The sequence below is a fragment of the Bactrocera latifrons genome, unplaced genomic scaffold (genome assembly GCF_001853355.1).
Source record: "Bactrocera latifrons isolate USDA-ARS-PBARC rearing strain unplaced genomic scaffold, ASM185335v1 scaffold_445, whole genome shotgun sequence".
Lineage (NCBI taxonomy): Eukaryota > Metazoa > Arthropoda > Insecta > Diptera > Tephritidae > Bactrocera > Bactrocera latifrons.
Window position 1 is genome coordinate 182,822 of NW_017537096.1, and position 5,564 is coordinate 188,385.

Sequence of the window (5,564 nt, forward strand, 5' to 3'; positions counted from 1 at the left end):
TTTGATTTAAAAAATACAGTTTTTTATTCTTAAATAATTAATAATTAAGTTGAATTACTTTTTTTTATTTCATTTTATATCTTTTATGAATTTTGTAGTAAAACTTTTTTTTTTTTTTTCACTTCTTCGCCGACATAACAAAAGATGAAACGAAACACAGACACAGAAACGAACTTGACTTAAGAAAGCCTGATAATTGAAAAATAAAAGTTTAAGTATACTAGGTTGACTTTATGTAAAATATATGTTTTTGTTGCAAGGAGAACAGTTGTTTATCAATATTAAGAAATTGAAATGTGATTACTATACATTTATCAATAAAGATTAAAACTAATTTGTAACAAGTGTTCACCTGTTTTAAATACCTGTTTAGTTAAATGTTCACACATTAGATAATTGAAGAAAAAAAAGCAACAAATTTAAGCTAATTCATTAGTTGTCAACGTAGCTAAGGCGAGCGGAGTACACGCGCCGTAAGGTCAATATGCCGCTAGTGTCTGTTGAGCAGCCCAAGGCGTAAACCACCGCAAAACCAGCTTATTGGACATAGACCTTTTTATTGTTAATAATAATAAAACTAAAAACAAAAGTGGAAGTGGAATGGAAATAGATACAGCACCTTTTATAAATAAGTTTACAAATAATAGTATATAGTATAAAAATGTGTACACAATATTTATATAAAGCTTGGTTTCAAGCCTTTTCTGCATTTGTGCTGAAACTGTTTTCTAAATGCCTTATAATGTATCCTCGACTTTGTTATTATTTGCTTGACCGATTTCATAAAATCTCAATGCCAATCATAACCAGCAAATATGTACGTACATACATATTTACCATACATATACACATATATATATATGTAAATATAATTGATTTGCTTTTAATCGATATTCATTAAGTCTCACCTACTTTTTGAAATAACATTGCTGCAACCGCTAATTAAAGCGTCCGAAGTGGCTATAAACGAAAATTTATGCATTTTGTTTTATGGGTGTTTTGTTGTTTTTTTTTTCTCTTTGGCTGCAGAGAAACTAGTTGTGGTGAAAGTGTGCTATCTTCTTCTTGATTGGCGTAGTCGGATGTGCTATCAGTTTTATTCAATACAGTTTTCAATATTGACCAAAAGGATCAGTTTAGTTTGCCCAAAGATGCAGCAAGTGTGCTTTAAAATAAAGTGGAAGGGAGAAGTATGCAAATATCGATATATTGTAATTTTCATGACTATCAGAAATATTTTTTTTTATTTTAATACTTTTAGCATTTTGAAAATTTTCATTACTATTGTTGGAAAAAATTTCGTAATAGTCAACTTACCCAATGAGTTTGATTGAAATTAATACTTAAACAAGTTTGCAACTTTAACATAAAACGAATTTAAATTTTAAGTGCTCTTAAGCTTGCTTAGTTTAATGCCCATTAAGTTAAATATTTTTCAATTCATTCTATAATAGTTTTTTAGCAAATTGCAATCCTCAGGAAAGACATTTTCAAATAAGATTACTTAAGCCATTTGAAATTCGTTCAGATGTCGCAATAGCATTTTGTATTTTCAATAAATTCATATTTGCATTTTTAAACAATCTACTATAAATTTTTAATAATTTTATTATATCATTAATTTAATTAGTTTCATAATTTTAAAAAGGCGTTTCTTTAAAAAAATTTACGAAATATAAGTTTTTTCAAGCCTTTTCAAGTCGATGTTTGTTTTTTTTTTTTTAATTTTTTTATAAAACTGCAAAAGCCAAAGTATATTTATACGGTTCTTAAGACCACAAAATAATATCTATTAAATTTATATTAATTATTTTAAAGTCATTAGAATAAATAAATTACTTTTAGTAGGAACCTTCTAAAGTGGGCATTTTCCATATAAAATAATTTGGCAATGAAACTGTGCTATAAACAAAAGAAAAAATATGAAGAGAAAACGTTCTCATGCTAAACAAAAAATATATTTAGCAGAAGCTTAAATGCCGCAAAAGCCAACTAAGCATTGATATTGATAATGCAAATCTAGATAACATGTATGCTGATGAATGCCGCTTCAACAAAGAGTGGACTTCAATGAACTGACAATTCACGGTTACCGTGATAAGTCGGGAGACAGAAGAGAAGTGAATATCACGGCGCAAAAGATCAATAAAAGCACAACCAGAAAAGGAGAAACAACAAATTATAAACACTAAAGCAACTGAATTGCTAGCGAAAAATCACATGGTAATGCAACACATATAAATATATACTGTACCTATACGAAAATAAGTACGGCAGCATAACAACACATTGTTGCATAAATTGCCTAAAGCAAGCGGTTCTGACATTGATGATGGCCAACGTGCATTTACTACACAATTTGATTGCACCGCTTTCAAAGCACACACACACATATGCATACACAGCATATAATAATACTGTATAGTGCTGAACACATAGAAAACGATGCGGCATGGCAGCACGATAGTGAACTGTAAATGTCGTCGTGGATTCTCCTACATGAATATTTCTGAGAAGACAGCGACATAGCAATGGCCGACATGTGCACAAAACAACACAGCTGCCCATTTTGCATGCACACAATTTCGTTGCGACCATACTAATACCTTGCACTTCAATGAAATTTTAATATCTTGTGCAAAGTGAAATTTTGTATGCAAAAAATGAGTAAATAGGTAAATTTATTCGTTTTAAATCATCATCAATTGTTATTACAAATGACATAGCAGAGCTATTTATATAGTTTTATTTGTGAAACAACGTCATGCTTGTTAGAGCTTTGAATAATTTTACATTTTACATATTAGTGGCATCACTCCTCTCCACTGTCAACTGTACTGAATCTAATTCGGCTTTGTCGGCAAATCTAAATGTATTTTGCAGTTAGCAAGAGCGACAACTGACGGCCTGCAGTTGCCTAAATAACTGCGTCCTTATTATTCCTTATTGCTATTTTAATATTTGACAGATGTCGCTTGCAGTCTGTCGCGGTCTATGTGTTCAGCACTTATGTAAGTGTGTACGATTCGCTTCGCCTGATTAAAATAGTGGCTTTAGTTGCGCCGACGCCGACTCGAATTGAGTGCAACAGCAGCAACCTACACGCTTATGGTGATTTATAGCACAGCGCTCACAGACACTCACAAACACAAATTCAAATCTATGTTCGTATATGTACTCGTTGTCTGCTGCTTGTAGGCAACCCGTCTGCATGAGGCCGCACTTTTGTTCGCGGGCATCCGCTGTGGCAATTAGTGAACCATATCAGTGGTTAGTTTTGGTTAAAATGTCAAGTTCGGGTTTTCACTAGCACAAACAAAAAGCAAATATAAACAAATTGTGCTGGAAATAAAGAAACAACAACGTCATACAGATATAAAATGAGAAAATACACTCCCACATGGGAAGTTCGAGGCAAACGTGCGTTGATTTCTGCGGCCACGCTGAACTTTTTGAGTGGGCTTATGCAGATGAAATATGTATTTACACACGAATTGACAACGTGTACACAATCAGTTGCAACTGACTTAGATTTAGTGGTTTACTAATTAAAATTTCAAGGGTATCATATGCTTTAGTGGCCAAAACATTAAAATAAAAAATAAAAATATTATTTTGGTAGATTTGAGATTTGGTAAAATGTGATTATGTGAAAGCTGTTTTACTTAACATAGATAGAGGTTATATTGAAAGCTCTCGAACCTTTCAAATTGCTTTAAACCGCGAAGAATTTTCCGAAGTATACGATTATGATGATGATACTTTTTATAGAAAGAGAGAGCGGGCGGGATAGAGGGATAAAGAGAGCGAGAGGGAGAGTTAAAAAGTGAATGTGAGAAAGGTAATTTCAGTAATTACTACAGAAATTATTTCGAAAGGATTAATTTGAAAATAAAATATTTTTTAGATTACAAAATCGTGTTTCCGATAAAAGCAGCTTAAGAAAATAATTTTTACGGTGAGGTTAGAAAACTGGTAAAAAGTGTTGCCGGGTGTCAATTTGAGAACTAAAATGTGCCTCATGGTCATCAAAAATAAAAATCATTTACGAAAATAATACTTTTTAACACCGCAAAAATTTTAAACATTTAAAAAAATTTAAAATTTATGATAATTGAGGGTAAACCTTTTTATATGCAGATGAAAACATGGACTCTTATTTAGTTTAGCGCAGGTGATACCAGCTGCCAAAAAGGGAATTTCTTCAAGTAAATAGCGAAAAATAAACGATGTGAGTCCACTCATCATCAATAAAGGCTAGGTTTTTGAGAAATTTCAAACGTATGCACTTAAGCCTAAAATTGTCCTTCGAAATCTCAAGCCCACTTATAGCAAATAACTATATTATGTGAGAGTTTTTCGACCACTTCAGTCTTCGATTATTACAAAAATTTCACAAACTATGGACTTCTTACTACCTACCTTAAAAGGCAGTTGTATGTGCTTCTTAATTCAAATCAATCGACCCTGAAGATATGCCACTTTAGCACTCGAATGAAATTCCTTAACGAAAATCACTATAATTTTGCCACTTTACAACACTTATATTAAATTTCGCATATACGTAAGTATGTAGAAGACCTGTACTTAACGTAGAAGCACAATAACAATGCAGCGTGTAACAAAAGTATTGCTATTACTCACCTTTTGAGAGAAAGAAATCCTTGCAGTTGATTTAGAATTGTAATGCCATACAATCAGCAAAACAGCGAGATTGCGACAATGCGATGCAACAGGATGTGTGCGAGATGATCTTGCAAGCGGCCAAATATGGTGAGAAATGCGTGTACGCCGGCAGCGACAACAACAAGAACTGCATGAAAAACACAACAACAACAGAGAGTGCTCGCTGACTATTATATTTTTCTCTTCTTCTTATTGCTGCTGTTGTTTTTGTTGAAGTTTACTGTGTTGGCGATTTCTTCGTTTGGTTCTATTTTTGCAATTGCAATCAACAATCTCAAAAGCCGTGTAATCGTACTTACACACACATGTACAGATAAACATTTTATATTCACAATCACTCAGAAAATGTGCGCAAGCGTGCTGTGTTTTGTATGTTTGTCGGTAATTCGCCACTGATATGGCGGTGGTTGGAAATAAAAAGCGATAATTGCAAAATTGCATACAACTTCGCAGCGCTGCAGTTGATTTCAGTTTACAATTATTTTACTAATTTATGCGCCAGGGTTAACTTGCATTCTCTGCTGCTTTTTTAAATTTCCGTTGTTTTGTTTTCAATTTTCAATCTTGCATCCACATTTGTATAGATTTAATTTTAATTATTTTTTCATTGCAAATTAGCTCTTTCTATCTGTAATTAGAAAACAAACGATTTTTTAATCGAAATGTACTCTTTTCAATAAAATGATTCTATAAAATATACGATTTTTAATTACTAGTAAATGTGGTTTTTATTTAGCTTGGGATAGATACGAAGAGCTGAAGAGAAAACCGAGACAATTTTGCAGACAAAAAAAAATAAGAGTCCGTAATGCGTGAGTATGTTGAGCTTGATAAGCTGGCTGCCAGGAATAATGATCGAGAATTCTACGAAAAGACGC

The 5,564-nt window shown here is 32.4% G+C and overlaps 1 long non-coding RNA gene across 1 annotated transcript in view; it reads right to left on the reverse strand.

Moving 5' to 3' along the window:
• LOC108972998 overlaps window positions 1-5,321 on the reverse strand; it is a 69,221-nt gene extending 63,900 nt beyond the window's left edge. The window contains exon 1 of the long non-coding RNA XR_001993689.1: window positions 4,645-5,321. This is a non-coding gene — a long non-coding RNA (uncharacterized LOC108972998). The remainder of the gene's footprint in view (window positions 1-4,644) is intronic.
• Between the last annotated feature and the right edge of the window lie 243 nt (window positions 5,322-5,564).